This window comes from Sturnira hondurensis, unplaced genomic scaffold (assembly GCF_014824575.4).
Source record: "Sturnira hondurensis isolate 20B ecotype Veracruz unplaced genomic scaffold, ASM1482457v3 Scaffold0014854, whole genome shotgun sequence".
Classification (NCBI taxonomy): Eukaryota; Metazoa; Chordata; class Mammalia; order Chiroptera; family Phyllostomidae; genus Sturnira; species Sturnira hondurensis.
The window spans coordinates 9,459,070-9,483,373 of record NW_028087485.1 but is presented as its reverse complement, the minus strand read 5'-3'; the positions used below and the strand labels follow the sequence as shown (position 1 = coordinate 9,483,373).

At 46.2% G+C, this 24,304-nt stretch overlaps 1 long non-coding RNA gene across 1 annotated transcript; it reads right to left on the bottom strand.

The window, feature by feature from the left end:
• Nucleotides 1–15,268: 15,268 nt before the first annotated feature.
• LOC118999446 (uncharacterized) lies at nt 15,269–24,001 on the bottom strand. The gene is made up of 3 exons (XR_005069105.1): nt 22,306–24,001; nt 15,389–15,390; nt 15,269–15,279 (listed from the first exon to the last, which is right to left on the bottom strand). It is a non-coding gene; the product is annotated as an uncharacterized LOC118999446 (long non-coding RNA).
• Between the last annotated feature and the right edge of the window lie 303 nt (nt 24,002–24,304).

Sequence of the window (24,304 nt, the reverse complement as noted above, 5' to 3'; positions counted from 1 at the left end):
CTGGATTGGGGGCCAGCTCATCACTGGGCCCAGACTCTGGCTTTCTCACCACCCCTCCCTCTTGCATAGAAAACTGACTTTCCAAACCACTCGTCTGTCCCTGGATCTAGAGCACAAAGACTACTTAATTCAATTTAATCCCATTTATTTCAACATTTTTCCCATTCTAGTCTCGAATATATTTAAAGAGGTAGTGTTTTCACAATGAAACTTATTGCTTCACAATCACAATAAAGCTTTGTGGCTGTGGACCAAGGTGAAACAGCTGAATTAACTGTGTGAATATTCTCTTCTCTGCACTGTCAGAACCCATGCACCAGTCGAAGACTTTATTCACACATTTTTTTTCACACAAAGTACCCTGCTATTCCTCCGGCCTTCTTGGGGAAGGATGCTAGAACACCAAGCAATGCCACTATCTGTGTATTTGACCTTGTGTAAATATTTAGAGTCACCTTATTGTTCTCATTTGTAAAATGTGGGCGCTGAACTGCATTGTCTTTTAGGGTTCCTTCCTACATACACTCCAAGCTCTTAACAGTACTTATTCCTGTGGGGATATTTTGAGTTCTTTGTTTTTCATAATTAACATATATAGATTTTGACATTTATTTTTTTTAATATTTTATTTATTTATCTTTAGAGGGGAAGGGAAGGAGAGAGGAAGAGAAACATCGATGTATGGTTGCTTCTCGTGCATCCCCTGCTGGGAACTGGCCCCTGCTAGGAACTGGCCTGCAACCCAGGCATGTGCCCTGACTGGGAATCGAACCCCGATCCTCTGGTTCGCAGGCCCGCGCTCAATCCACTGAGCTACACCAGCCAGGGCTAGATTTTGATATTTAAAACAAAATTTTTTAATTTCCTCTCTAAAATTCTAGGATTTTAGGATTGACTGAGTACCTCCACTATGCTCATTTGCAAGGCATTTAGGGACAGAAGAGAGTGAGAGAATCCAATTACTGTTTGTGGCACTGAAAACTGAATCCTGTTGACAGATACTTGTCCCTTCCCTCAAAGAGGAGAGTGCAGTTGAGAAATGGGGACCCTACTTAGACTGTATCTAACCTAAGGTGAGTAGGACCCAAGGAAATAGAAGCCTGAGGTAATCAAGGAGAGTTTCATGGAGCACACTGTCGCTGAGCTGGACTCTGGACGATGGGCAGGGTTTGGAGCACCTGGGAAAACGCGGCCTCCTCTGAGCTCTCCCAGGCCAGTAGCTACTGCTTGGAGGTGTGCGTGTTTGTCCATAACACACTCCCTTTCCTCCGAAAGCACCTCGTGCAGAGGGACTGGCTTTAGTTATACTTCTTTGCACCCCTCATATAGCTAGGCACACTAACTTACACACAGCAGTAGTCACTCTGTAATAACCTGTTGAATGAATGATCAGTGGAAGAAGGAAAGGTAAAGGGAGGAGATGTGACACGTGTAACCTGAAGCCTGAACCAGCTGGCGACAGGCAGAAGGCCAGGAGGACAGTGCCCCCTGGGGAAGGGTCAGGGAAGGGAGTGAGGCCCAGAGGAGGAAATAAGGAGACAGTAAGCACAGGGCTTCTCTATCAAAGGAGATGATAAAAAAACAAACAAACGAACAAAAACATTGTAAATGCTGCAACAGGGGTCCTGGGAGAAGGTGATCTGGCAGCGGTGCTCAGTGATTGAAAAAAAAAGCGTCCAGGCGTCATGCCCCAGAATGGCCAGGGGGGGGGCACAGGGCAAACCCAGAAGAGGCCCTTAGCACTGAGCTCCCCACAAGGGAAGGGCCTCTGATGGTGAGTCAAGACAGCCTATGGGTTCACGGTAAAAGGTTTCAAAATGGCACTCAGCCCCTCCTCCTCCTCATTTTCAGAGACCACAAAGCGTTCTGAAAATGCTAATTCAGCCTGAGAAGTCCCTGGTGAGGGGAGCTGGCTGTCAGCTGTAGGAGGGAAAGGAGAAGAGGGGGCTTGGCTTGCCCTGGGTCCTCTTGCCAGTCAGAGCAGTCAGCTCATCTAGGAGGCACCCCCTGCTTTGGATCAGGACCTGAGCATGACCCCAAGCACCAGAGGCTGGGGGAGATGGGGTGGGGAGACGGAGGTGACTCAGTGCTAGCCTACAAGGTGATGGCCTTCTTCCAGCCTGAGAAACCCCAGACAACCTGACCTCTCCTAGATCCAGGGTCTTGAAGCACAACTTGAATGCTTCCAATGCCCCCTGAGCTCCCAAATTACCTCAACTGGAGGGAGCAACTGAGTGCCAGCCCTCACCCCAGCCCTATGGTGCTAATATCTCTGGGGATTAGTTGGCAGAAGTTATTTATACCTGTGGGAGAAAATCTCTTCCCTCCTGGAGCCACATGCCCAAGAGTCTTTAAGTATAAAATGGCACAGGCTCTCCCTTCTTCCTAGGGACATTTCAACCTCTTTTTCTTTTCCCCCAGTGGTGCCCCAGACATTCCTTGCTCTTCTAGACACATACACTGAGTGCCTGCCTCACATGTGCCTGGCACATCCCAGAAATGATGGAGACTAGCTGAAGACTTCTTGGAGAACAGACTTTGGTTCGTTCAATATCCCAGCAGGCCTGGCACATAGTAGGTGCACTGGGTGGTCCATGTTGAAAACATCTGCTCAAGGAGGTGGTAGTGCTGGAGAGGATTAGGTAAACCCCTATGCTGCCCCCCATCTATGAACTGGGGATGACTCCAATCTGAAAACCTTGCATGAATTCAAGTGATAAAATATAATCATGAGGATACCAAACAATTAGGATAAAGGGGAAGAGGACCCTAAATAAAGATGCATACTGACTGCTGCCTGAAAATCTGATATTTCAAAAACATAGTTGTAGAAATGCTTTGCACTCTTTGCACACTCACAAGCACCTGCAGATCCAGAACCTTGCTCTCCCCTGAACTCAGGGTCCCTCATTCCAATTCTCCATTCACACAAGCATCACACTCTCCCTGGACCCCCATGGAAGTACAATGTGTGTCTCCAGGGAGATCTGTGCGCATGCCAATCCTGTCAGTTCCTCATATGCAGAGCCCACCTGCCTCCTCTCCGCTGTGGTGTTCATGACCACCCCAAAGTAGATACACAGGAAGGCGCTGAAAAGAACTAATGCTAAACAAAGGCGCAGTATAATTCACTCTTCCTCCTCAGAAAGTTTATGGCCATTGCTAATCATTCATTAGGTTACTAACTGTACTTTGCTTTATGACAGCTCAGTCACTACTGTACTGAACGCTTACTTACATCCTTAATTGTTCTTTAACTGTGCTGTGCTTAGGTTTTGCCTTCTAAACCAGTAAGAAGCCACTGAGGGTCTTGAGGACCCTGAACTTAGACTCTGTAACCACCTTTGCTGCCCCACCCCCACCACCCAGCACCTGGGCCACCTGCAACCACACCCCACCCAGCACACCCAGCACAGGGCTTTCTATATAAAAAAGACTCAGTAAATGGTTGTCTTTTTTAACTTTCTGGGGTCTCAACAGGTGATTGTAAATACTGCTGATGAAAGTGATGTTGAAGAGGATTTTATTCAAACAGGGTTTGGGAGCAGGACTTACCCAGCCTGGGTTCTAGTTCTGCTCAACAACAATGCAGCTCTGTGGCCTTGGAGTCACTTCCCCTTTCCGGGTCTCTAGTGGTCTTTCTGGTCCTTTCCATGCCCTAGCAGGGTGGATAACTAGTGAGGACTAATGTACTGTTACCCAGAGGTGCGCATATTTGAGTGAAATTTGGGGCCCCCTCCTGGCCAAAGTGGTTTTAGCACCTTTAACTCCAGCAGCTGGCCCAGGCTGTGTATCCCTTTCCGTCCCAGGCTGACCTCTGGCAGGGACGAGGAGGACGGCCTGGCACAGGTAGCCTGCCAATCTACAGACTGTAAGCAGTCCAGGCGCTCTAGCTTCTCTCTTCTCCTCCTCCGTCTTTCCTTTCTGTCTCTGTCTCTCTTTCTTCCCCCACCCCACCCCACCCCTCTGTCTCTCCTGCTGTCTCTCTTGCTCCCGCTCTCTCAAATCAGCCCTAATAGGTGCATGTATGGGGAGAATCGTGAGGATGGTCCCTCTGCTTTCAGAGTAGACAGCGAGGCCTACCTCCATGCTTTCCAGAGGGAAGTCAATCGCTGTCCAGACTTCTCCTCACCCTGGTTGCTGGGGCATAAGACCAGGATGAGGCCCCAGAACTGCCCTGTCTGCTGAGCCCCACTGCTCCCTAACCGCAGCCATAATAATAGTCCCCTCCCCACACTCGGCAAACCACCTGGTGGTAGATGCCACCTCTCTCTGACTCCCAAGGCGATGAGTTCATCAGCAAAATCTCAACAGGTTTCTTTACCCGGTGCCATTCATTGGGTCGCAGTCTCCGGTGTGAGCTTTGACTCTGGTGAGGGTCATTATGCAACAGAATTTTTTTGTGCCACAGCCACTTGAAGTTCCAGCCCTAACAAATGACAGTGCCCTGCAATATGAGAGGGAAATCTGGTAACACGCATGGCTACAGAGGCCAAGGACACAATTAGATTCACAGAGGAAAAAATATTATTACATAACTCCAGCCTGCATCCCTAATACTGACCAGACATCTTGTCCCAAAACTAGCCCACTGTGCTTTAGGACACTCACGAATGGGAGTGAGGATGGTTTTATACCATCTGTCTCAACTACTAAATACGCCTTCGAGTGTGTTGCTGCCTTGTATGTGGTTACCAGCATCGTCTTACTATAAAAGATCAGTCTGCACGGTTCCTTCATAAGCATAAGCCACCCTAGATTTTCTTTTTCAAAATCCCCTGGATTTTCCAGAAGCCAGCAAACCCTGAGCTGGCCACCGAATGACAAAAAGAACAGGGGGAAAAAAATCCCCTGGGGAATTCAAAGGCAGCTCCTTTCAATAGCCTGAAGCCACAACTCAAACCATGCCTGGTTTTAGTCTGGCCGCCGCCCCCTTTTCCTTTTCAGTTCTCTATTCAGAAATGTCACAGAAATCGCTGTTCTTTGAACTGTTTGGATCTATATGTCTATTTCAGGCGAGGGATTCAAGACTCTCAAAGTCAAGTCTGGCTCCAGCTCACATCCTGTCCTCTCTGTCTTGAGCATATCTTCCCAGAGTTGGTTCATTTTCAATGGGCCAGAGAAGTCAGAGGCAGCCTCGGTAGTGTGGGTTTTCTCATCGAGGTGAATCTGGCTGGGATTTGGACTGTCATTGAAAAGGTGTTACCCTAGCAGATTACCGTAATACTCTGATGAATCTTACCACCTAACATATGAACAACGTGTGCCTTAGTTGAAATGCTTCGGTTTACACGCACTAGAAGTTGAGCTGAGCCAGCTAAAAAAGGAGAGAGAGCTTTACTCCCAATGTATAGTGGCATCTCATTATCCATAGACATCTGGGCTTCTTGGAATAGAACTGAAAAGTAGCATATCTTTGAGAACAAGATCATTTTCTCCACCTCTTATCTCTGCTTAGCACCATGTGTCTATTTTATCTCATCTATTTGTAGACTCTTTTTTTCTCTGCTTCCTCATCTCCACTGAAGGAGACCCCAACCACCCAAGTGTCTACCAAGCTCTCAATTCCTGACACACCTGTCACTCCTCTGCTGCCTCTGGAGTCCAGATTCCAGTTCCCAGGAAAAAACAAAATGATTGGCCAGTTTGGGTCACATGTCCACCCTGACCCAATTAATTATCACAGGTAGAGCCTCGAAGCACAAAGGTGACTGTCATGAACCCACTCACTGGGCTGCAAATTCAATTCTAAGAAAGAGGGCTGGCATGAGCGGCCCACACACCGCACAATATAGCTACTAAATTACTGTTTACTTCTTTAAGGACTTCACTTGTTTATTCATTCAATGACAATTTGTTAAGTTACCAACATGTGTCATCCACTCTCTAGGAACTGGGCTACACTTGGGGTGAGCTGGAGCTGGAAAGACAGCGTGTGTGCTGCCTGCCAGTCACGGCAAGAACCAATGAGCAGAGACAGGGATTGATTCTTCATGAGTGTTTTATTCAGATGGCTGGCAATGTGAGAAGATGGTGGGTTAAGTACCTAATAAACCGTCTTATATTTCCTTTCAATCCAGCCTTTTTTTATAAGGAGAAAAACGTGTAAGTATGGGATTTGGAATTCAGGAAGAGGTTAATCAGATAAAAAAAACACACCCAGTTTGGCAATCTCCCTAACATCCTTTCATCCAGTGATTTTCTATCTGGGTCCTGTGTCCTGTGACCTGGGAGATTTTTTATCTGTGTCCAGGCTTTGGGATGTCTCTCTGTGGAACACAATGGCTCAGATAACATCTTGATTACTCATGGTTTCTTCTGGAGCCCAAAGGTCGACTTGACTTGCCGTGGCCTCCCAGGATCGGGTGGGCTGTGCCCTCAGTTCTGAAACAATAGCTTTTTATATGCATTAACTACTAAGCTTTTAACTATTACCTAAAACTAACATTTTCCAAGTCTTGAGTTCCCCCATCAAAGCCAGACAAGGTCCCTGTCCTCAGGGAGTGTAGTCACCTCTGGGGAAGATACACATTGCTTTTTTGTTGGTGGTGGTTTTTTTATCCTCATCTGAGGACATGTTTTTCATTGTTTTTAGAGAGAGAAGGGGGGAGAGCGAGAAAAGACAGACAGAGAGAGAGAGAGATCATTGTGACGGAGAAACATCTATTGGTTGTCTCCTCATACACGCCCCAACCAGGACTGAATCCGTCGTAAACTGCGTCCGTGCCCTGACTGGGAATTGAACCTGCAACCTTTTGGTGTACGGGACACAGCACCCAACCAACTGAGCCACACCAGCCAGGCCAAGATGCACATTGTTTTTAAAACCACAGATGAGCATAAAATTGTGACTACAACAGACACTGTCCAGGTCAGGCAAACACAGAAGAAAATAGGAATGGTGGGAATCTTGAAAAGCGGGAATGTCAAGTTTTAACTTTAAAAAATAATGTATTTAAACATTTTAAAAATTCTATAGTGGCCCTGGCTGGTGTAGCTCAGTGGATTGAGCACGGGCCTGTGAACCACACAATCGCGGTTCGATTCCCAGTCAGGGCACATGCCTGGGTTGCAGGCCAGTTCCCAGCAGGGGACTCACGAGAGGCAACCATACATTGATATTTCTCTCCTTCTCTCCTTCCTTTCCCCTCTAAAGATAAATAAATAAAATCTTAAAAACATTCTATAGTGTATATGCCCCTCTCTAATAATAAAAGGCATGTGTGTTTGTGTTTTTAGTTTGCACTGAGAGCATCACTGTGGCCCTCCAGCGAAGGGCTGTGATGTGTGAGGGGCACTGTTAGAAGTTCTTCAGTGGAAAACACGAGCTGACCACAGGTTGGGAGAGGGTGGTGGTCTTGGGTGGAAGAAAGGGAACTGCGGAAGGTAGAACAGCCTCTGTTTAGTAGTGTTTGTCCAGGAATGACCTGGAGGTGCCAAGGACAATTGTAGCTTCTTGGTCTGCATCTCTGGGAGGAGGGGTGCTGCTCAGTTCTCTCACTTTAGTCTGCATTGTGGGCTGGTCTAGTCGTTCCTTTTAGCTATAATAAAGATCGTGATAATAATAGCAGCAACAATAACTGCTGTTGTTACTGTAATTGCAACTCTATTGCAAGTAATATCAACAATTTTCTGTGCTGGGCCAGGAACTGTGCTGACTAAGCAGTATGCTCAGGTATTTATTCCGCAAACGGGAACTTAGTCACAAACAGAAATGTCCTCTCTTGTGGAGCTCAGAGTCTAGGTGGAGGAAACAGTGAATTAGACAAGGAAAAACCAAGACTTTGGGGCCCCTTTGAATCTCTATTTCAATTAATTAAGTAATTAAGTAATCCTCATCTGAGGACATCTTTTTATTGATTTTAGAGAGAGAGGAAGGGAAAGAGAGAAAGAGAAACATCAATCACTTGCATCCCATACATGTCCCAGCTGGGGATTAAACCTGAAACTTTTTAGTGTAGAAGATGATGACACACCAACCAACTGAGCCACCACGACAGGGTCGAATTTCTGTTTTAAAAATATGTGTTCAGCACTTATTTAATGATAGCTGGAAGAAGTGAATTTTCTATTAAGTGGGCACTTCTTTCTCTACCTTCAGAATAAAGCATTTACTACGTAACTGAACACAACGTTTCCTCTAAACTGTTCTTTACTTCATGGTTTTCATCCCTGGACAATGTCCCTCACATTCTTACCATGAGTGACAGTAAACTTACATGGGTATAGCTTTAAGAGTTCAAAAGACATTTTAAGAGTTTTATTTCTTTATTTTTGCTTGTTTCTACTTTCATGGAGGTCAGGTGTTACCTATTTTTCTGGAGTTCTTCTTTGTTTCTTTAACTGGGGGGGTTGGTGGTAAGGAGGAAGTTTTCAGAATGGTTAACTCCTCGGGAAGTGTATTAAAAGGTCTGAGCTTCACCACAAGTCATTCCTTCCAAGAAAGGGGCACCAGGTCGCACACTACTGCGCAGTGACCTTGCTCCAGGCGGTGACTGCTGCCAACCTCAGGCTGGCTGCTGCCAGGGGTCGGAGCTGGCCCGGCCCAGTCTGCAACTGCAAAGCGCTGTGCACAGGCTCACTGCAAGAACACTCCACGGAGAGGGGAGGTGCTAGCGAGAGGGGACTCCGAACTTCTCCTCGGGGATGCTGTCTGCTGTGGCAGGAGCCGGACCTTTGTGCCAGGAGATCCCTGGAAAACCCCACTCTTTCAGGCCAACTCTTGCTTAGCTCTTTGTCTACCCTGCTTCCCATATGAAGGGGCCACTGCTCAGACTTTTGGGAACCAAGCAGAAAAACCTCACCAATGGACAGCCAAAAGAGGAGTAGATCATGTCTGGTTATTGATCAGGCTGTTACTAAGATGTTAGAATGCCGGCTCCACCAGCACAGAGGGTGTTGGTCTGTTTTCACACTGCCCTAGTGCTGAGAGCCATGTCTGACGCACACGTTTTCCCGAAATGTTTGTCAAAGAATGATAGTGAATATTTTCAACTTTTGGGTCATATAGTCTCTGTTGCAACTACTCAAGTCTGCCTGTATTATGGCCCCCAACTTCACTCCTAGGTGTAGATCCTAGAGAAATTAGTGCACGTTCACCCAAAATGTGCTGAAGTATTTACAGCAGCATCATTCATAAGAACTCAAAACTGAAAAGCGCCCTATTGTCCACCAATGTTGAGCAGATCAATGAATGCTATGCCATTCATCTAGAATTCAATAGAATGCTATAAGCCAACGATGGAGAAACAACAGCCATTACACGCCACAAACTGGATGAAGCTCACAGAGAGTTGACCAAAAAGGACAGACCCTTAGGGCACTTACTATAGGATTTCATTTGCATGAAGTTCAAAACAGCCAGAAGTTATTTGTCATGCTAGAGGTCAGATTATAAATGGTTGCCTGTGAGAAGTATAAACTGGAAGGGGGCACAAGAACCGGGGGTGCAGGCAATGGCCTTGATCTCGATTTGGGTGCACGTTTTGAGCTGTGTACTAGAGTTGTGCACTTCGGTTTACATATATTATACCTTGTTACGGACTGAATGTTTGTGTCCCCCCAGCGTTCATGTGTTGAAGCCCTAATCCCAAGATGATGGTGTTTAGAAAGGAGGACTTTGGGAGGTTATTATGTCGTGAGTGTGGAGCCATCCTGATGGCATTAGTGCCCTTCTAAGAAGAGACACAAGAGACCTTGTTTCCTCTCCCAACCCCCACCCCATCCCCATCATGGGAAAGAGGACCCTCACCAAGAACCCAGGCAGGCTGGCACCCTGACCTCAAACTTAACAGCCTCCAGAACTGAGAGAAACAAATGTTTGTTGTTTAAGACACCCAGTCTATGATATTCTTGTTATAGTAACCAGAATCGAGTAAAATATATCTAAACAAAAAAGAAAAAAGTGAATGAAGCAAAACTAAACATATCAGCCTGGATAAGTCTCCTTAAAGGTCGGGTGAGTAAAAACAATGCAAGTTCCAAAAGGACAGGTACAGGACACATTTTCTGTAAATGTTAAAAATAAAAAACACCCCTGGCTGGTGTAGCTCAGTGGATTAAATGCGGGCCTTCGAACCACATGATTGCGGTTGGATTCCCAGTCAGGGCACATGCCTGGGTTGCAGGCCAGTTCCCAGCAGGGGACTCACAAGAAGCAACCATACATTGATATTTCTCTCCTTCTCTCCTTCCTTTCTCCTCTAAAGATAAATAAATAAAATCTTTAAAAAATTTATTTAAAAAAAAAAACAGCTCTGGCTGGTGTAGCTCAGTGGATTGAGCACAGGCCTGTGAACCACACAATCACTGTTCGATTCCCAGTCAGGGCACATGCCTGGGTCGCAGGCCAGTTCCTGGCAGGGGATGCATGAGAAGCAACCATACATTCATATTTCTCTCCCTCTCTCCTTCCCTTCCCCTCTAAAGATAAATAAAATAAAATCTTCAAAAAATAAAATAAATAAATAAAAAGCATTTGAAAACCAGTGCTCTGGGTCCTTCTCCTCATAGGGTATTCCATGACAGGACTTCCTCTTAAATAATAAAGCTATCCTTTCTAGGAATAAATAGAAAACAATGCAAAAAATATATATATATGTATGTATATATACACACATACTCGTATATATTTATGGATATTTACATCTGTGGTCAAAGTATTAAAATGATGGAATGATGGATGGGAAGTATTGGCTTCAGGATAATGGTTACCTCTGGTAAGAGAAGGGACCCAGAAGATTCTGAAAATTATAATAATACATATCTTTTAAAAAAGAATTGAATGTGGTAAAATGCTATTTGTTAAAATTGGGCAGTGAGAACTTAGTTTTCGTATTGTTCTTTATCCCCATGAAGTATCTTTGAAATATTCATGGTATTTAAATAATTCATTATAAATGAAAAGATAAAATCAATATGAATGTGTTTTGATAAGCACAGAAATCAGAATTCGGTGGCTATGGATGTCAGCTCCAGTTTTGTATTACTGTCAATAATCAATTTCTGTATATTATTATTGTTATACAGTATCAGGTAATTCTTTTAATTTTAAATTTTATTTGTTGATTAGAGAGAGAGAGAGAAACATCGATTTGTTGCTCCACTCATCTATGCATTCATCGATTGATTTCTGTACGTTCCCACAACCCACAACCTTTGCATACTGGGACTGTGCTCCAAGTGACTGTGCCACTGGCCAGGGCTCAAGTAACCCTCGGTTCCCAGGAAGACAGTCCCTTCAAACAGTAACAGTCTTGAAGCAACTAAGCCCTGTAGTGTTTTCCAGAATCTCACCGATGATCTGAAATCTCTTTCCTTTTTAAGGTGATTTTAGTTTTGGGGAAAAGCCAGAAGTCACAGGGCACCAAATCCGGGCTGTAGAAGGGCTGAGTCACCTGGGTAATTTGATGTTTCACAAAACACTCTGCAGAAGACGTGATGCATGAGCAGGCATGCTATCATTCTGAAGCTGCCAATCACCAGTTGCCCACAGCTGCAGCCTTCTGAATCCTTTGAATAGTTTCTGTGGAGGAATGTTCAACCTTACCACAAAATCTGATGCAGATTCCTTGCTCTACTCGCTCAGTCATTTTGAATGTGATGGCCACACAGTGCATATGCTCCCTCAGACGCATCTGCCAACCCCACCGACTAGTACAGTGAAGGTGTCATTGTTCACACATGCGCATTCCAGTCCACTTTCCTTGGCTGTGAGGTTACATCAGTGTCAGGCAAACTGTTCTCATTACATTAACAATGGCTGGAATTTTTCCAGACAGACCTCGTATGTCAGAGGAATATAGTGGGGGGTCTGGCTTTGGATTCATGCTCTCTCATTATTCTTTGTGCCAGTTCTGCAAGTTTTTTGACCTTTCAAATCTTCTTGTCTATAAAATGGAGATAATAATGCTTACCTTATGGGGTCATTGTCAGATGAAAATGAGACAATTCATGTAAATTGGTCAGCACACTGTGGGACATAGTGAATCCTCGGGAAATAGCCATCACTATTTACTAAATGAGCATCACTTGTTCACGGGTCCTGCTGGTTTGTAACGACATGCATAACTTTAATCTTCCAGGGTACTTCGTAACTACTCAGTACTTTGTGAACAGGCAGACCCGCCCTCAGGGAACTTGCATTTCTAGTGCAATTCGTGCAAATTTCTCTCTGGGCTGGATGATCAGGCAGAGGTCCCCGTCATTTTGCACGGCAGCCTGGTCTTTCAATATCCTTGTTGCCCGATTACTAGCGAGTCTGATTAGTAACAGCGTGAAGTCTCCTATGCTCTTCCTCAGCAGCGCATTCCCCTACTTCACGTGCAACGTGTTGTTTATGTGTGGCGCTGTCAGTGCACTTTCGTCACCAGACTTCCTCGCATATGGGTTTTTTTTTCCCAAAAAAAACAGTAAGCTGTTCACTTTTCACGGGATGAAAGGGAAAGCCTGGTTTTCTGCTCCACTGTGTTTAGTCTTGAAATGGCATTGCAACTTGGCACGGTCTACAAAGCTAATTGGCAAAATTTACTACACGAAACATATTTAGGACCTGGGTAATTTTTATTGGCATAAAAGGTTGGCTCCTCAAAACAACTCTCATCATGCTCTCTTGCATGAGCATTTTCAGCACACTGTTTTCATAAACAGTGAGGCTGATGCTTTGAAGAACTGGTCTACAGTAAGATATTTGATATCTTTGTCCTGATCAAACTCATCACACTCATCATCAGATTTTCATCTTAGATATCCTGCTTTTTGCCAGTAAAATCCGTTGTTAGTTTTAAGGGTAAATGTGTAAACTACTTCAAGAAAATATGCATTAGCTATTCAGGCACTCATGTGAGTGCACTCACTGTGTCTCAGCAAGAGGCATAACGTTATTGCAGGATTGTAACAGGTGGGTTTGACCAGCTGGGGAACAGGGGGGACTCCAGTCTGGGAGAAACTCCCTGGATCTGTCATAGAGGCTGCGCTCCCCTGGAGAAGGAGGAAGTGTGGAAGGTAGCCCCAGGTTAGTGGATTGAGATCACAATGGAAACAGTGTGCCTTTCCACACCCTGGGGCTACTGTAAACAATCAACACAGCTCATGACACAGGCTGCACAGAACCTGCAAGAGCTGTGGGGGTGGACGCCCTGCCCTGGGTTGAGGTGGTATACCCTTGTGCATGGCTGGGAAACTTCTGCTTCTTTTTGCAAAATAGTGGCCTGAAGAGGGTCAAAGACACCGGGGAGCTGACAAAAAAGGTGGACGTTAGCACACATTGGTGAAAAGCCAGGTGCTCCAATTCAGACAAGTGAATTTCTGGTCCAAGTCCTTAAAATGCCACATGTGGGGAATCATGGGTTTTCTCCCTCCCCTAGCTAGTCCAGTCAGCCGCAGCAGGGACCCAAATGTCCCTGAGACCAGCAGAACCCTGGAGACCGCATGGTCTGGGAACACTCCTGGTACCCCTCCTGCACAGAAAGCAGACCAGTGCTGGCTAGCTGCACAGGACTCCAGCACACACACAAAGACTCGTGAAAGATGTCTGCAGCTGAACTGTGATCAGGAACCAGCTAAGCCTCTTGAATGACCATGTGGCAGACATCTGTGTTTCTTAAAGGAGGGTACTTTTAAATGGGAAAAAGGGGTTCCAGGCACGTTCCGAAGTGGTCTGGCCTGGCAGAGGGTGGTAGGATTATCAATCTTTGGGGGCTTTCAAGGGAGCGAGACTCTGAGGCAGACACCTGCCAGTATTCCAAAACTGTATAGCCTTTAAATAAACGACCCCTTTCCTTTTTCACCAAACTTCCGTCTCCGGAGTTTTGCTTTTAGGCAGCGAGCAGTAGAATCCCGCTGACTGTTCAGAACAGCGCTGGCTGGTTCTAAACAGGATTGACTGTTGAACTTTATATAATGAGTGTATTAGCTCTGTGGTTACCAATGTAGTCCCATTTGGAGTTGCAACACATTTGGATGGGGATATTACGATGAGTTTTAAACTGAGTTAAAACAGTTCTGAATAATTTTTACAGAATAATGTCTAACAGGATCACTTTTATGTAAAGAGTTTTATAGATGTGTATCAGGCTCTGTCAGTGCCCTCCATGTCTCCCCTCAGCCCACCCCAGAGACTTGACCCTTCAGTGGCGTTTCCCTACACAATGGTGGCCCTTCCTTCAAGCACCCGTTTCTCTGTTTGAGGGCTTTCTCTGGCCGTTAGGTCCTTAGGAGCAACTGCGATTGATGAGGGGCTGCAGTTGGTGAATAAAGCCCCCAACTTCCTGTCCCCTGCACAATTCTGAGGTGTGTTCTACACCGTGTCTCAAGGGATACAGTGAGATTGAGCCCCAGTTGCCCAAACTGTTAACCTATTCATTGACATACTTTCACTGGCTCTTTTCTGTCTCATTTCTCCACTCCCTCCCTCACCAGGCTTTTTGGGATCATATCCCTCCAAAATTATGTGCATTCAAATCATTGACATGGGTACTGTTGTGAGGGGATGCCACGCTGAGACACTATATAATACACATTAAATGATGTGGAAGGATTCACACCTAACTAATAAGGGTATAAGTCAAAGTGGATGTCCAATTTACAATAGTTCTCCCACTTAGTATATACATACTACCTCTTTACTTTGGAAGAAGTGTTTCCCTCCCAGAGGGAACTGCCTCCTTGGCAGTAGTGATTGGTTGGGGTTGGACATCTGATCCAAAGCATTAGTAAAATTATCTCACACCCTGGCAATTGTGATTGGTCTGTGGAGACAATGCAATTCACACTGGACTAATCAGAGGCCTTTCCTAGGGTCTTTCTGATGGGTGCCGTGGGAAGAGAGCCCCTTCTTTCCTCTCAGAGCTATGAAGCTATGAGCCCAGCACTGACCTCGGCCATCTCGTTCCACACAGGGAAGCCTGCTCACAGTGACAGAGAGTCCAGTGAGCCCTTGGAAAGAAGAGACAAGTGACAAGAGCATCTTCATGGCATTCGAATGCCTCGGGGCAGATGATCCTGAACCAGCCCACTCTGTCTGTCCCCACAGTTGGGTTATGTTGGTTTTCCTGTACCCCTCAACCTTGCCATACACTAGCTAGAGTCAGACCTCGTCGGGTACAACCAAAGAATCTCACTACAGGTGCTTAACTCTGGGGCAGAAAGTTGGGTGGGGAGTGAAAGTGTGGAGCGGAGGGATCGTTTTTCAGATACTGTGTTTTTCAGTTCTACAATTTCCATTGGAATCTTTTTTTAGTTTCCAGATCTCGCCTGAACTTCTCTTCATCCAGCATGTGCCTCATTTACTCTACAATCTTTACCATCTCTATCAAAGTTATTTAAAGTCCTTGTCAGCAAATTCTGACATCTGGGTTCCTTGTGCATCTATTTCTGTTGTCCAATTTACGTCTTGATTACAGCTCACATTTTTCTTTGTCTTCACATATCTCGTGATGTTTGCATAGTGAACATCGCCAATAGGTTCTAGAGACCAGCCTCTGTGATCTCCCTGTGACAACTGTTTTCTCGCAAACATAGGGAAATTACTGGTGGATCATATCATTTAAGCTTGCATTTAGGTTTTGTTAGGATGGGTCGATTTCAGCTTTAACCTTCATGCTAGCTAGGGTGAACGCCTTGGTCTGTCATGGAGTCTTTACGCTTAGGCTCTGGCCCTTCCGTGGTTTTTATTGACAGCTTGATCTAAACCCCTAAAACTCGGTAAGGGTTTCAACTCCAAATTCTGTCTCCCCTGTGTTGGGCAATTGCTGAAATTTCTGCTCCTTGAAGTCTCACCTGAACATGTACTGTTCTGGGGTCAGCCAAGGATTTGAGAAGAATTTATACACAAATTTGGGGGCTCCCCTCTGTGTGACCCTCTCCTTTCCACAATTTCTCAATTTCCAGCCATTCTTGTTGCAAACTCCTTTTCAGAATCATCAGGCTTTCATCCCTCAGGGACCCCTACCCTGTGCAAGCTGACCATGGCTCTCACAAGTGTGGTCCCTGGACCAGCAGCATGAGCATCCCAGGGAAATTGGTTAGAAATGCAAAATTTGGGGTCCTAATCCAGACCTAGCGAATCAGAAGCTCTGGGGAACGGAGCCCGACAATCTACATTTTAACAGCTCTTGAGAGATTTTAACGTACCCTAAAGTTTGAGAATGACTGCCTTAGGGGGAAAGCTGTACAAATGTGGATCTCGCCCAGAATTGTTCCCATCCTCTCCTGTCTGCTCTCCAGTGCCATCAAACAGGGTATTTGGGCAGGGGGAGGTATTCAGAATTTTTAACTACTCATTGTAGCCTTAAATAGACTACTCTGCCAGCTAAGAATTTGGACACTCAATTTTTAGTATATATTCTCACTACATTCTGTTTTATTTTTTTCCCCAAGCATGTTCTTGGTAATTTAAAAATAAATTTAAAATATTTGGGGGGTTTGAATAAAATGTTTGTAAAGCCCTAGAAGCACCTTATAGTTTTATGAACACAGCTTGCAAACCTCTAGTTTAAAGGGAATGACTGACAGTATGGTTGGGATTAGCTTCAACCATGCATAGGAATATCTCCATGGCAACTGTCACCATAGCATCAGGCCTATGACCGAGGTGGTAAATGAGCTTGTGTTCAGTGGGGAGGAACACAATGTGGTATCTTCCCGGACTCACCCCAGGGTATACCAGAGACATACCTTGCACCTTGATAAAGGAAGCCTGCAGGCAGTGACCAGATAACAATGACTTCTTTGCTAAGAAGAGCCACATTCTCTCCAGTGTTCCAGCCTGTTTTGTACTTTTCACCTCCTGTGGGTCACACTGACATCAGCTTTGGTTCATCAGGCCTCACATGTTCCCCTCACCTGCTCACACTCCCCGAAGTGTGGAGGGTTCCTGTTCCTCAATGAGAGGCAGGACCCCCGCCCCAAGAGGAAATCGACCCTGTGTAGAGTATTCCCACCCTACCAGACTTCTGAAATGGAGAGAAAGTTCATCTAATAGATCACTCCAGCCTTCTCCTTTCCCAGACAGACGCACTGGTGTTTTACCCACTGACGGTAGGCAATGGGCAGTAACTTTCCAACTTCAATGTGCACACCAGGCCCTTGTGGAACTTGTCAAAATGTAAATCCTGACTTAGTAGGTATTACGAGCTGAACTGTGTCCCCTCAAAATTCACACGTCGAAGTCTAACCCCTAGCACTTTGGGAACGTGACTGTATTGAGATGGGGTCTGTAAGGAGGGAATCACGGTTAAATGAGGTCATGGAGGTGGATCCTAACCCACTATGATTGGTTGCCTTATGCGAAGAGGATGCAGGGAGACATAGAGGAAAGACCATGTGAGGACACAGGGGGAAGATGGCTATCTACAAGCCAAGGACAGAGGCTTCAGAAGATACCTACCCCACTGATACCTTGATCTCGGACTTCGAGCCTCCAGAACCACGAGAAAATAAATGTCCATTGTTTATGCCACTGTCCCCCGCAGTCTGTGGTGCTTATGATGGCCACCTGGGCAGATAACACAGCAGGGCTGGGAGGGGAACTGAGAATCCGCGTCTCTAACGAGCTCCCTCCCGGATGATGTGACTGGTCCCAGGACTGTGCTCCGAGCAGCAAAGACGGAGAATCAGGCTCCCTGTTTTATGGCATTACCAGTGGCTTCCAAATCCCCTAGCAGGTGGGGGAGGAGGACACTTTTTCTCAAACTCTGCTTTCCTTAAGATGGCTAAGGCAGGTGTTCTCAACCTTTTTGTATTTGCAGCACTTTAGAAGTTAGGTACATACGGTGGCCCCTTTCAGGGATGAGCTGCAGGTTAGGTTAGGTCGTGTGAATGAATGAAGCAGGCTGGAGAGGACGTCGGGATGACAGAAGTGGGGAGCTCGTGTCTCGTCCAAAACAGGTGTTGCCACTCTGTCTCTGAGCCGGAGTTTGTGTTTATGTGGCCAGATTTTTCCAAAATTTCAAGAGAAACTAGACATTTTGGTTTTTAGATTAAATCTCTAGATTTTTCAACTTAAAAAAAGATTTTATTTATTTATTTTTAGACAGAGGGGAAGGGAGGAAGGAAGAGAGGGAGAGAAACATCACTGTGTGGTTGCCTCTCACGTGCCCCTCACTGGGGACCTGACCCGCAGCCCAGGCATGTGTGCTGACTGGGAATCAAACGTGATCCTTTGGTTCACAGGCTGGTTCTCAATCCACTGAGCCATGGCAGCCAGGGCTAGATTTTTCAACTTTGAAATGTTGGCAACTCCACCAGTTGGTCTTTGAGCCCCTGAGGCCCTGAATGTGTTCCTGACCTACAGCTTGTTTGGGGAGTAACCTGCATAAAAATGTACCAAGCTGTGTGATTAAGACTTGTACAATTTACCATTTGTGGGTTACATCACCACAAAAAAATCTGCATGGGAATGATGATACACATTCCTTCAAGGTACATGTTAGCTGCAGGCGCGGAGGCGGGGCAGGAATGGGGTCGGCTTTACCTGGATCCCTAACATTGTTTCTGTACAGACACAAACCTAAGGCAAACATGGGAAAACAGTAACCGCTGTCTCCTCTCAGTGGAGTCTAGGTTTCCTGCTGCATTATTTTTCATGTTTGAAATATTTTATAGACATCTTTAATATTTAAACACACACACGCAAGGGCCACAGCAAACCCCTCGGAGGTGACTAACCCACTCTCTCGGTCTCCCTCTGGGACCGTATTGCCGGTAGGTAGAGCTGTTCACTGTCCCAACCCAGCTCTTCTGCGTTTCTGAGTAAACCCCTGCTCCCTCTTTACCAGGGGGTGTGATGTCCCCCCTCCCACTCAGCCCAGGGTCCCATACGACCTTTATCACCCACCACGCAGGGCTGTCTCAGTGCAGCCTCAGCTATAAAAGTAATGTGTATACATCAATCCAAATTTGAAGACACTCTTAATGGCTTCGCAGTGTAGAGTTATCAGGAAATGGGCTTCTCTGATTCTGAGAGCAATATACCCTAGTGGTCAGTCTAGGGTATAGACTGACCCACCTCGTGGGAACAAATTTGGCTCTTCCAGGTACTGACTGCATGCCCTTGGGCAAGTTAGTCTCGGCCTCTCTCTTCTCCACCCCTAAAGTGGGAATAGTAATAGTGCCACCTATTTGGATTTACATGAAGATCTAAGTCTGCTGAGTGACTGATACATAACTGTTCAATAATCATGAGCTATTACTAAGCACTTCATATCAGTGTGATTTTACTTTCAAGACCTCTCTTACATCATGGTTTAAGTCCCAGGCCACAGCATCACTAAACTGATAGCTTCAGAAATACATGGGAGTATTTTCAACTCCAATTCCTGTAGCAAAAGGGGTCCAATGCTATCATGGCCACTGTTCCATGGGGCAGAGGCAGTTGAAGCTCAACTTTCTGCCTTCAAGGAAGGACCCCGTCTCTGTCCTCTGCGTAGACCCCAGGGGCAGGGCACGGCCCCTCCCTCTGGACGGTGGAGGCGGCAGGGCAGCCTGGCTTGTCCACGGGCCAGGTGCCGTTTGGGGCTGTGGCCCACAGTAATCCCCTCAGGAACGGCACCCTGCTGGAAGCTCCGTAACCCAAAAAGGGCTTTTATGGTGACTGATAAAGCTGTAAGGGATACACACACAGGTCCCAGAAAATCCAGTCTCTAAAAGACTATGACTTCAGCTACTTTTCAGTTGGTGTTTCTTTGCCTTTTAAGCCACAAGCATTAAGTTTCTCTGTTCAAAATTCCAATTCCCCCAGTGAGGCCACTTTCTCAGGTAAATCACTATTGGTACCTGGAGTTGGGGAGAGGAGCTAACTGTCCCCTCCCCCCTTGCCCTTTGGGAGATGCGCTCTTTCAGCATTTCTGCTGTCTGTGGTTCAGAAGGCCCACACATCTCCCAAGTCAGAGCCCCGCTTCCATTAGTCTGGATCGCCTGTGGCACTGACCTGGATCTGCTGGCTGAACCTGAGCATTACCCCAGCCCTTCCCCTCTACCTCGGTAACCCACCTCTCCATTCTGTTTCATGAATGCCTGACATCAGGCTCCCTGCCGTCCTCGCAGGGTAGGCCCGCACTGCCTTTCCCCAGCTGCCTGCAGAAGAGACCTGCCCCTGAACTTGCCCTCATGCAGGGCCGAGAGGGCCTTTCCAAAAGGTACAACTGATGCCAGCTCTCAGCTTGACTTTCTCTAACGCTGTGCCTCCCCCACCACAATTTGTGTCCCGACTACATGTCCCCAGTACAGCCAGGATTCCAAGCTGTCAAGGAAAGCCCAAAATCTGGGAGTTTTATGTGAATTCCCACAACGCTTTCTGTTTGTTTATTTTTAGAGTTATTACATTTTACACATTAAAACAATTATAAAACATTGTAATAAATCTCCCACCCATTCCTGGCCCCGATTCCTGACCTGAAGAGGCCAACTGGTTGCCGGTTCCTTCTACAGCCTTCCAGACACAGGCGGACACTCACACGCACACCAGCACCTCTTTGTTGGACAGAATTATTAATTAATTAATTAATTTTTAGAGAGGGAGAGGGAGGGAGAAAGAGAGGGAATCATCAATGTGAAAAAGAAACATCGATTGGTTGCCTCTTGCATTCACCTCAACTGGGGACTGAACCCGCAACCTAGGCATGCCCCTGACCGAACCGGCGACCTTTGCTTTGTGGAACAAAGCCCAGCAGAGCCACACTGGTCAGGGCGGTAGCCATTTTTTTGTGTGTTGGTATATATTTTGAAAAGTCTGAGGGTCAAACATGACACACTGGCACCCATGGGCTATATATCATGTAGGTATGACTTAAAGTTCCCTGAAGACGGGGTGGTGCTTTGCCTTAGCACCCACCCCTGCACCTGGCATAATGTTTTGCACACAGTTGGCACTCAGTAAGTACACTGCTCTTTCTTCCACTGACACAGTTATTAAGCACCACATTGTGTCTCCTGCTAGACACAGACTTCCAGGTGAACTGTGACATGAGCAACCTCCGACCTTCAAACTTCCTGCTTGAAACACCTGGGGACAGGTGGGCTCGGTTAAGTCTCCAGCCCTTCGGAAACATAACCAGAACTCTGCTGTCTATAGGCTCAGAACCTGCCCACCTCCCATCTTTCCCAGTTATCTGGATCTACAGCCAATGGACAGAAATAGCAGATCGCTCCCTGTTCTGGGGCTCGCTGTGACACGGTGTCTGCTTGTGCCAACGGCCCAGCCCTGGACAGAGTGCTGACACCAGCATTCCCAAGCCAGCTGTCATTCCCAGGAGCAGGGTTTCCATTTCTTGCCCTCTGCCTGGTCAAGGCAAGCCTGGACGGGATGGAAACCACAGGACAAGCAGCCTGCTGGCTCTTCCCCAGGCACTGGGCTGGGCTGGGCTGGCTGTTGGCTGAGTAAGGCCTTTGCAAGCTTCTTCCTGTTGGAAGAAGGCTCATTGCTCAGGTGGTGCGGGGCCCTCTCCCCAGTTTGATTCTTTTGGCTCCCTGTGTTCACAGGTTGCCTCTGGCCCATCAGCACGCACGATGCTTGTGAATCGGGGTGATATTTTCAGTTCCCAAGAAGGTGGACCCCACTGAAGAAACACAGCAAACTTCTGCAGAGCCTCCCCCTCCCACTTTGAGGTGATTTCCAATGGATTCTTGGAATCCATTGGATGTGATGCGGGCAGCTTTCATAGGTTTCACGGGCAGTGTCCCTGGAACTATGCTGTCATGTCATCCTCTGCTCTCCCACTGGAGAGAATATTCTGGAACGCAATGTGACCTTGTTCTAAGATCCATGCTGAATTTAGTTTGAGTGCAGTGTGGTATGATTCTTACTCCCAAAACTCAGGTGGGAGAGACGTGTCAGATTCATTTTTGTTTTTTCCCCTCAAAGTTACCTCGGGCTTAGAGACTCTGCCTTCTGGGCTGGGGGGAAAATATTGCTGATAGTGGGGCCGGGCAGCTCCCCCCTTCTCTGGGAATGTGTGAGAGTCCAGGACAGTGACTTTAAGCCTTTTTCATCTCATGGCACACATAAACTAATTACTAAAATTCTTTGACACATCAAAAAATATACTTTTTGCTAATCTGACAAATAGGCATTATTTCAATGTACTCATACCAGCAATTATGTTGTGTTGGCCGCTGTCACTTTCTTACTTGACAATCTGGAGAACGAGTTGGTGCAACTGCCTGCTAGTTGGGTAGTGCAGGTTTTATAAAGTCCGGTGACACACCAGCAGAAGATGGCCAGGCTAGGAGGTTACGTGGTGCCTGGGAAACAGGACGAGGCCGCTCTTCTCCTGAGACCAAGTCTTGCTGACATCCTAGCACATTCACCTCTTCAGAGGAGACTCGAGGAAGCTTCCGTTCCACGCTTGGGAATCCGGACTGAGGCTGGGAAGCCTCTGCAGAAGCCCTGCCCACCTGCCGCAGGCACTGCAGGGAGCACATTCCCCTCTGCAGAGCCTGGGGTCCACTGTCCCCGCTCCCTCCCAGGCTCCAGGCTTCCCGGAGATAGAGGCCAGCTTGTCTTCACTGACAACTTCAGCGTTGGGCCCACAAACCAAACGTGTTTGGTCAGCCTCAGTCAGCCTGAGGCAAGGCTGACTTTCTGCTTGAAAAGAAGTAAAATACAGGAAAAACAAACCTCATGCTAATAGTTCAGTGTATTATCCTGTCACTCAATTTATAATTAATAATCATTCAGAATTCAGTACATCACACAATTCAGGACTTTCCACAATTTAATCGTTTCACACATCGCAGCTTACGAGACAGATGTCACTGTGGCTTTGCTGGGGCACACGCTAGCTCCAAAGTGGCTAAACGGGGAAAGATATTTTGTCTTCACTCCTGCTTTCTTCCCTCCATTCACTGATTATCTTGGAAAAAATAAATAAATAACCCTTTTCCTAGAGGAAGCAATTTCTAGCCAAGCACATTATCGAAAGGGGAGTTGCCCAGTGCCCTAACAGTACCAAACCCAGTCAATAATGAGAATGCAAGCACAGCCTTAGTATAATTAGGCTATGTTGATTAAAGTGGAAACAGCGATAAGAGCAGTTGTTACCAAAACTATCTTCTCCACTCAGCACTTTCTTAGAAGTCACCTTAGTCTTTCACATTACTCTGACTGGGGACAGTCACTGAACCAGAGCTGAGTGACATCTGGTGTATGACAGGTCTGTGGGATTGCTTTTATTTTCATGTATTGTTAGAATATTTGCACACATGTAACCACCTGAAGTTGCAGAGTGGGAACCCTGAGGTTCAAGTTCTTCAAGATGTTTACCCAGCTGTGTACTACCTAAGACCGCAGCAGCCTGCCTCTGGGCTGGTTCTGTAGCTGATACACCTGCTAGAACATAAGGCCCTGGCCGCCCTCGGCCTCTGCTGCCAGCAATGGCTGATGTCCAGATGGGAACTGTGTCTGTATAAAGGTTGCCCATAATGAACTGATGGACTCAACATCACTCCTACCTAAAGAAATATAAATGCAAAGAAAACCCAGAAATTGTTCTTACCCATCAGAGGGACAGTGATCAGAACTCTCAATGAGATGAGGTGCGGGTGAGCTTGAGGACAAAGGGTAGACTTATAAATCACTGATAGGAGTGTGAAATGGACCAGTCTTTGCAGGGGGGTAATCTGTCAATGTCTAATCAAATTTTTAAATGCTCACGCTTTCTCCTTCAGTTGCACTGCTAGAAATATATCACAGAAAGATATTCACAGACATGCACCAAGAAAAGAAAAGCGCACAAAAATGTACAAATCCTACAGAATTGGTTGCAATAGCAACAAACTGGAAACCACTGACGTGTTTCTCAATAAGGGTCAAGTTAAAAACATGAAGGGCGTTCAGTGGGTTTGATTATACTCACGGAGTTTTTCAAACACCACCACAATCTAATCCTGCAACATTTCCCTTACCCCAAAAAGACCCCATATACCAGCCACTTCCCTTCTTTCCCTATGCCATGGCCACCACCGATCAATTTTTTTTGGTCTCTGTAGATTTTAGACATTTTATATAAATGGAACCATGCAATACGTTGTTCCTTGCATCTGGCTTCTCTCACTTAGCGTACTGGTTTCAAAGTGCATTAGCATTGCATCCCTTTTTGTGGCTGAATAATGTCCCATCGTATGGATACACCACATTTGTTTTAATACATTCACCAGCTGACGGCCCTTTGGGTCACTCCCCCTTTTTGGGGATTAGAAATAACACTGTTGTGAACAGGCACGCACAAGTTTTTGCATGGACATGTTTTCCAATTTCTTAATGTTCAAGTACTTATAAATCACCTACTGATATTAAGTGATACATAAT